This window comes from Amphiura filiformis, chromosome 3, assembly GCF_039555335.1.
Source record: "Amphiura filiformis chromosome 3, Afil_fr2py, whole genome shotgun sequence".
In the NCBI taxonomy this organism is placed as follows: domain Eukaryota; kingdom Metazoa; phylum Echinodermata; class Ophiuroidea; order Amphilepidida; family Amphiuridae; genus Amphiura; species Amphiura filiformis.
In genome coordinates, this window is record NC_092630.1 from 66,726,623 (window position 1) to 66,736,494 (window position 9,872).

Sequence of the window (9,872 nt, forward strand, 5' to 3'; positions counted from 1 at the left end):
ACCCTGTGCACCCTGTATACCTATATGGTACAATTCTGGTTTACCCTGTTTAAGGTTAGGTTAGGGTTATACTTGTGCACAGGGTATATATCAGAATTATTCCCAGAAAGCAGATTCTACCATGTTCTCATTAATTGTACATAGAGAAGAACACAACTTGGCCCTGGTTTGTTTTCCACATACTTTCACCATATTTCCTTCATGTGTGCTAGTTTGCTATCTAAATCCAGGTGGGTGCTCTATGTATAAACTTTCTGTGGTTCTCACACTTTTTAAAATGCTAAATATATTCTCGTGTGGGTTTTATTTTGGCCTTGTCAAAGCATATGTGAGGTACATACTATTATCCTCATGCAAGAATACAATATGATGGATTTCCTAAGAGGTCATGTGGAGTCTGCTTTTTTCTGTTTGATTTTCTGACTGCAACAACTTATATGAGATGTTACATATTTCTGGTTATGTAAATGTAATAGTGTGTCAGCTAAAATGTATCCGTCCAACATTTGAAACCAAAATGACACTTCTAAGGTTTTATTTGTAAGATTCAATTAGTGGTCTACGGTTTTGATCCCAGCAAAATACAATTGATAAATATTTGCCAGCATCAAAACCTCAGACTACAAGTTTAATCCTAAATTTATCGGCATTGTAAGTAGTTTTAAATTTGTTTGTGTTACTTTTTCTTGATTTAAACTTTGAAGTTGTAACTGTGGATACAACAATAATGTGGAACTTGGATTTGTTTAAATCAAGTCTGCAGTATGGTACGATTGTTCCTGTTTACTGTTGTGAATGTATTTTTTCTCAGGGCTCCCTGATATGTGTGATGTACAAAATGTACAGGTTTCACACATAAAATATTACTAACCCTGTAGTTGTGAAAAATATTTTTTTGTCTTTTGTATGAATTAGGTTAATATATGGGTATGTTGCTCGAGAAATTGTACAAAATTATGCAGTTGTACTGAGATGTTGATGCATCTAATGCACGCCCCCTGCGAGGCTTGTGTATAGACACATCAACATTTCGGTACATGTGCATTATTATGTACAATTATTCTCCCAACAAGTGATCTACAATTATTAACCTATAATTGTCTACCAGGTTTTCCACATACATTGGAGCAATCAACATTGTAGTCAGTATCACTGACTTTCAGCTGGGTTGTGATGTTAAATGATGTCACGAGGGGATGTTATACACCAACCGGAGAAGCTACGGTAAGAATCAATGTGTTCAACATCACAGCGCAGTTGAAGGTCATTGGTACTGACCGCAGCAACATTGGTTGCTCCAAGGTAATGTGAAAAATCTGGTAAATGAGATTTAATTGATTCTCTCGTACTAACCTGATGACTAACAAGTATTTTATATTATTTTGTAATGTAGCATGAATATGGAAGTAGGATCACAATTACGTTATAATCAGATTTTACTTCATTGGCTGGTCCATCAAATTCAAAATGTGTTATTCAAACTTCTTTGCTTAATTATAGACATTAGGCAAACATAAAAGGTTTGTCTCAGGAGCAAATGGAAAAAGTAAAATACAAATTTCTTAAATTACTGAAAAAAACCCAACAACATCCAATACCTTAAAAATGAAGAAATGCACTAAAATGCAAAGTTTCAAAGTGAATGTGTGGTCTCCTGAGACAATCCTCTATTTTGGGTTCTTATTCAGGGTGTTGCATCAGCCAATGCAAAAGACTATGACATGAATTTTAAGACAATAGATAGGCTACTATTTACATCCTAAGAAGTACAATGGCAGAAGTACAATGGATGCATGAATACGGTAGGCCACTTCAATGTTTTTTTTTATTATGTAGGGCCTATATATTAAGTTGTTATTTTAGTAAAGGTCTACCTGGGTATGTTCCATGCAAATATATTTAATTCAGGGTGATGAAATATGCAACTGTAGAATAAATATCACAGCCTCTGCAACTCAACCCATGGATGATATAATTGTGATTCAAATGTATTTCAATAGAAAGCATAAAGAAAGATGGGTACTTAGACTTAAAGCCATATTATAACATTTTCAAACAAAATAGATTAGCATTTCTTTGCCATAAAATGTTAGCTTTTACTGTCAGATATATCCCTTTTATTTTTGAGCCGAACAACTACGGCAAAGCAAAGAAAATGGAATTTATTACCAGCGCACATGTCGCCAATACGTATTACCACTCCTTCGGTCGTGTTGTGGTACGACCCTTTGTTGTGTATATCACCGTCCCGCATACGCCGTGTACATACTGTGTGTTATGAACATCGTGTATGCGTTCGACTAATAATTCCATCGTAATAATAAAGCGCCGTTCTGGCGTTTTATTCAAAATCTTGGATTTTGACAAAACTACACAGCACCTAGAGTCTTGATTTTTGCAGGGTATATTGGTTTAATAAAGTACAATTTAATCGTGTAAAAAAAGGAATTTTAAAAATTCAGTGAGGGCGTCTTCCTCAGCAAATGTTATAATATGGCTTTAAGTGTACTATTATAATAGGGTAGCCAATCAGAACCCCACTTCTTTGTTTATGCTATAAATAGTGCCAAATCAGCAGATCGCTGAAGAACCTTGCAGAAAACTATAATGGGTTGATATGGTACATGTAAATGAAGTTGAGATTTTGTCAGTAAGAATATTCAGGATTACCTTTATTTATATATATTGATATATGCATCAACATCTCTACTGAACTTGAGATGAACCAAAGTTTAGAATAAGAGTGCTCATGGAAATATCAATATGTGGTTGTTATTTGTATTCTATATTTGATTTTGATTTTACTTGTGTTTTGTTCACCTCCTATTTAGCCATATTTGAACACTTCTGGGTTTTTTAGATTTAGATTTTATATTTTGCTTTCTTACTAAATTAGAATAGAAATGTTTATCTTTAGTAAGGTAAAACACAATGTATTTGTATAACATAAATTGTTTTTTAATAGTTCTTTCATTTTTTTGTATTTTATTGTTCAGTTGATATGATATGGTAAATGAAGTTGAGATTTTGTCAATAAGAATATTCAGGATTACCTCTATTGATACTTTAAAACTACCAACTTTTGATTTTGCACTAATTTTGTGGTAGCAGGTCACATATAATATTTAGAAATTATTGAATATATCTGTCACATTATATGAAATGCTAACTGGCGTGTACCTCTGGTTCAGGGGAAATGTGGCCTAATGGGGTAATGATGTATGCCAGTCATACACCATGGTGCATGTCTGTGTAATCCGGTGGCCTGTAATAGATTTACAGCTTAACTAATTTTCTCAAACCACTAACATTTAAGCGCAATGATATTACCATAGGTATCATCAATTTACTGTTAACTGTAGCAACAAAACATAACTCTGTGGGTTTAGAATTAGCCCCATTTGCAAACCACGACTCCCTGTGATTAGCAAAGAAAGCACGCAGCGAGCATGGCAAGAACCCCAATGCTCCTCAAATAGCAAACGAGCATGATGCATTGGGGCTATGGTTAAGTGCTAGATTTGGCTAGTTTGTTCACTTGAAATGGACCCATTTTTTAATGCTATAGAGTGAACAATAAACCATGAGGAGTAACACAGATCAAGAACTTATATAGACACATAGTGTAGCATGGCAGAAAGACATTATCTATGGTTTGCTTGTTAGCATCTCGAATTTTGGAAATATCTTCTACAGGGGAGTATGATTTTCAAATGAAATGAACACATTAGGCATCTCATTGGGAAAGAATGTTGCTCATTAGGCATCTCATTGGGAAAGAATGTTGCTCATGCAGTTCAATATTCTTTTATCCATATATACTGCAAACAAAATGTCGTAATCATAGGCATTGAAAATTTGTACAAGATTTTTAAAAGTTGCATATTTTGACTCCATATTATTAATTTTAAAATAATACAATGTATAATAGGTTAGTTGTCACTTCAGTATTTTGATATTATGGAGTTAAGCATATATTTGTAAATACAGAGTATTTTTGTATAATTAAATGGTGCTTTATTGAAATACCACCGTATTGGGCTATTCCTCTTAAAATCCACACTCCCCCTGTGGAAGATTTTGGAAATATCTTCCACAGGGGAGTATGATTTTCAAATGAAATGAACACATTAGGCAGTGCCATTTGGATTTCATACACCCTCTGAGAAAGATTCATCCTGAATCTTCCACAGATGGAGGGTAAGTTTCAAATGGAGTTGTCTAATGTGTTCATTCCATTCGAAATTCATACTCCCCATATGGAATATATTTCCAAAATCTTCCACAGGGGTAGTATGGATTGTAAATGGAAAAGTCCATTTTACTTGTAGATATACAACTCTATGAATATCACTTCCTCCCTACTCCATGGTGTATTCAAGCAACTCCATGAATACCACTTCCTCCCTACTCCATGGTGTATTCAAGCAACTCTATGAATATCACTTCTTCCCTACTCCATGGTGTATTCAAGCAACTCTATGAATACCACTTCCTCCCTACTCCATGGTGTATTCAAGCAACTCTATGAATATCACTTCCTCCCTACTCCATGGTGTATTCAAGCAGCTCTATGAATATCACTTCTTCCCTACTCCATGGTGTATTCAAGCAACTCTATGAATATCACTTTCTCCCTACTCCATGGTGTATTCAAGCAACTCTATGAATATCACTTCCTCTCTACTCCATGGTGTATTCAAGCAACTCTATGAATACCACTTCCTCCCTACTCCATGGTGTATTCAAGCAACTCTATGAATATCACTTCCTCCCTACTCCATGGTGTATTCAAGCAGGGGGCACCAACGGGACAAAGTTGATTAGAATTTGCGATTTGCATTTTCCTTTTTATCTGTTTTAGCAAAATTAACCCCATTTTGTATGATCAGTAAATCAATGCTGAGAGTGGGTCAGCAGGATGATTTTGCATTTTTGCCCCCACCCCTGAAAATAATGTTATATATTCAACCAATGAAGACTTTGATGTCACTGGTATTCCATTTTCTGTGAAATTTGATGTACGGGTATGTTCTCTGGTAAATGTATTTAGTAAAGTGTCAACATGCAAATGGTATAAAATATTGAATGTGTATGACTGCAATTGTTAAGAATAGTTGCACTAGGTGAAATATGGACCGTTCCATTTAGCAAGGCATAGCCAAGTTGAATTTAGCGGTCCATTATGCACTAAATGAAACTATCCTTAACATTGTATGTATAAAAGCATTCAACATATGTTTTATATAACTCATATATTTTTTCTTGTACTTAATTTCATAATGCACCAGAACAAGGAGTTATTACACATGTTTACGCATGTACAGTCAAGGCGTCAAATACCTTTGCTATGCCATTGCCCCATGGGATGGATCAATGCCTTGGATTAAGTATTCTGGTATTGTGTACATTAGTAAATAATTAATGCACTTGCGCAGAGTGCAATAGGTCTATTTACAGTTGATGCTTAAAATAGCAGAAATATTTAAATTAATATCAATTGACTAATCAAGTTACAAGAATCTTTGTATGAGTTATATGATATTTTAAAATATGGCCTTATTTGTTATGGAGATATAGTTTTATCATTCGTAGTAGATAGGTTTTATTTAACACAGTTGATATGATATTTAATTTATTTTTGTCACATTATGAGTAGAAATAGCATAAACAAGATATACTTTGATTTCTGTGTGAAAAGGTTGTTACAGCGATGAGCTGATTTCACTTGCAGTAATTCAGCAATATTGCAACCTACTGCTTGATTTGCGCCTAAGACCTTGAATCACATACACATAATGAAGCAAAACTTTGTCATGCAGAAAAAGGAGGCTTAATACATTTACATCACAGTTGTTTATTAAATTAAGTACAGTGTCATTCTGCAAAGTTTTTATTACCAATACATCATTTAATTTTCATAATCCACTCTTCATCCTGGCATCACGTCAACTCTATTTCATTCAGCGCGTTTTCCACTAGTTCCCTTGTGATGTCAATGTGTTTGTTTGGTTGTAATGCTAGAGTGTGCAATTTGATGTGACCAGCATTATGCACCTACATCACTACCGAACTTAAGATGAACCAAAGTTTAGAATAAGAGTGCTCATGGAAATATATTCAATATGCGGTTGTCATTTGTATTTTAAATATTCTTTTAATTTTATTTGTGTATTTTGACTTCCTTTTTAGCTATATTTGATTATTTGAACACTTTGTAGGTTTTTAGATTTAGATTTTGTATTTTGCTTTCATACTGAATTAGAATATAAATGTATATCTTTATTAAGGTAAAACACAATGTATTTATATGTGATGCGATCAAGCTAAATGAGTCTGATTTTGATCAAAATCAAAAGTCAGTTTTCAATTTCATTCTCAGAGCTTTATTTTGCTGAAACCCCATGATAATTAGACTTAGGGTTCCAGAGGTATGGCCAATTTAATGTTGCTCAGAACAATACAATTTAAAGGAGGTTGAATACTATTATTTAATATATCTCAAAATCAATATTCCCCAAATCCGACTCGTTTACTTGATCACATCACATATAACATAAATTGGTTTTTTTAATAGTTCTTTCATTCATTTTTTGTATCTTATTGTTCAGTATTTCCTATGTTGACAAAATTGAAGTTCCCAAAGTTGATTTTGGGAAAAAACAAGTAAAAACCTTTTTGTTTCTCTGTAGTTGGCAAATTAAAAATATGAAGCTGAAAACTAAACTATAAAATGTGTTTTGTTGGTGTTTTTTTTCCAAATTTCACATATTGATGGTCAAGTCAATTATGAAAAAGAATTAAGGCTAATTTCTGTCCACACACATTTCTTTTTGGCTGCATTTTGTTGTTTTATTTTGAGAAGTCCAAAAATATTCTATTTTTTAAGCAAAAAATTAATGATAACATTTTTCACAAGTTACTTTTACACATACCTTTGGTTGCAAGTACTATTAAATAATTAAATCATTTGAAAATCAATCTATGATTCCTAAAAACTTAAAATCTTACCTACTCTACACTAACTTACTTTACAAACCAGATTTATGAACCAGATGATTTTTGTCCATGACCCATCAAAATTTTGAATGTGAGTACACATAATTGCCATTTTCCTAATTTGATTTACACTGAAGTACCATAGCACTTAGTTCCCATAGAGTTATTGACCATGGTCTTGCTTGTTGAAGTGGAAGAAAGTTTGGACAGCAAAATAAAGAATGTTCAAAATACTGGGGCCTGTTTAGCTTCGAGATACTCTAGCTAAAATACAGGTTTACATTTACTATCTTACATTATCTTGCTGTATTTCAGCTAGAGCTCCAAACGACAAGCTTCCGGGTTTTTTTGGAGAACAATACTGTTACGTAAGATGAAGAAGAAACCCGCCTCGGAGCTCGCCCTACTCATTATTTCATTGTACTTATTGCAATTTGCCTCCATACATTACGTAATCAACACATAGCTTTTGTGAGGATTAGTGAGTGGATAAGAAATTGACAGTGGATAATACGAAGGACACGCCGATTGTTAGTTGTCAATCATGAATTGCCGCAACGTATTAATATTTTACTGCATGGCATTCCGCAAACACCAAGACAAATTATGCCGTATTTTTCCAAAGATCATCTCATATGAAGTAAACTAAATGCGATCTGTACTTTTGTAACATTCCGATCGCTTTTGATCACCTATTATCGGCGAATTTGCTTGAAAACACGTGAGTTCATGTTGTGTAAACACAATTAGCATAGACACAAATGAAATTACGATGCAATACAATGCAATTTGAATGCGCAGCAGATCTATAGAAATAACATTGCCCGGTTTTATGCAGAATTAGACCCTGTCTGGGCCTGTTGGGCAAAATTTGAAATTGGGTATCTCAACAAAAGGATTTATAAAAATAAAATATTAGATGTAATTCACTTCATTTTGAGTGTAGGACGTATATAAACTGGGCTCAAAAAGAAACTTATAATTTTTCACAACTTGTGAATCACAAGGTCATATCTTAAAATCCTTTAAATCAAAATGAACAAAAATCACACACAGGAGTACTTCAATACTCTACTCAAAACACATGTCAGTAACCAAGCAGTTACGTCTAACCACTTTTACAGCCCAATATTTGGCACACAGCACAAGAAATATGTATAATGCATACAAGATCCTGGCACAGATGATGAAACAGTGCTGCTTGCTGCTTTTCATGCCCTTTAGTCAAGAAACGTGCCTTGTTCAACACTATTCCACTTGCCCTTTATCACCTGTGCAATTGTCAGTTAATTCACTTGATTTTTCTCACAAGGTGATTTGTATGGTACAATGACTTCAAAACAAAATATACCTTTAATTATGTAACTATATGTAACTTTATAATGGTGCATTATTAAAATATAGCAAACAAGCAAAACAAATAATTCCAAGATGTCGCTGTGTGAATAACTGTGTTTGGGTGTGCATGTGTTCTTTCAGCAAAGATAATTAGTTGTGTAAATCTAATCTGGCAAGTCCAAGACTGCATGAGATTAGTCTTTCAAATAATCTAGTGACCTAGTTAAGAAAAATTAGGACAAGTTTAGCCTCACAGAAAAGAAGTTCAAATTTTAAAACTTGATGTAAATGACATCAAATTGTAACATCCAGTGGCGTGCGCAAGGGGGGGGGCTAATCAGCCTCCATTCGGGGGAACTGAACAACCTGGCCCCCCACTTTCAATGTGCTGCGCACGCCACTGGTAACATCTGCATAAGGTAGTAGTAAAAAACATTTGATATTTAAACAATGCAGAACGTATAGATTTGAATGTTTAATTGGATCATACCTCAAAACAAACTTTGGTAACATTGTTTTCAATTTGCTAGATCTGATCACACTTACTAGGTTTACTCCTATAGTTTTCTATACATCCCAAATAACCTGTAACAAATAACAATGTAATATGACTGGTTTGATTCTCATTCATATGTGCTGCCAGTTCCCGGTGCCAGTTCGAGGCTCTCCTTGCACATTGTGCATAATGGCCGAAGCATGCAAGTAGTGAATTGGGACCCGGGGGGGCACTTAACACAAATGACCATATGGGTATGCTCCCCCAGAAAGACCCCCCTTTTTGGATTTCGCAGCCCTTATATTTGACCAAAATTGAGCTACGAAAGACCCTTGATTTTAATAATTTCAGCTCTAAAAGACCCAAAAATTGCTCATTCATCATATTTCTGGGTTCCAAACGAAACATAATTATGTTTCTAATTAACTCTTTTTTATGACATTAGGGTTCCCCACTACACCTTGAAGTTGAAAAAGATTTTTTAATGATTTTGTAAGGGTGCCCTAGGCCTAGGGGTTAAAAATAGCCTGACCAAAGTTACCCCACAATTGGGGCAACATTGGTCAGAGTGGGAGTATTAGGCTACATTCCAATGGAAAAAAAATGATCTTCGCTGTATGGGCAAGTTGTTGTTTTTTGTGACATTTGACCCCTTGTAAAATTAATCAAGCACACATCCTTGTTTACAAATATTGATTTTTATTTTTTCTGAAAAAAACGTAAAAAATGCTCATTTTTGGTCCAAAAAAAATAAATAAATAAATTTGACCGACCAAAGTTAGGCTACTCCGCTGACCGAAGTTACCCCATCGGGTACATGCCATTTTTGACTAGACAGACCCAGCCAGCACTTAAGTCAACCTCCAGTGATACTCCCGTGTGGACGTACTTAAGAGGAAGTTTCAACGAGGTATTGGGGTATTCATATCTTTGGAGCTCCCCCCTCCCCCACCTCGTTAAAATTATGACACAATTTGCTTGCCATAGGAACTGTGACCTTTGACCTCATCAAATGTTTACAACTGAATCATGCAATCGA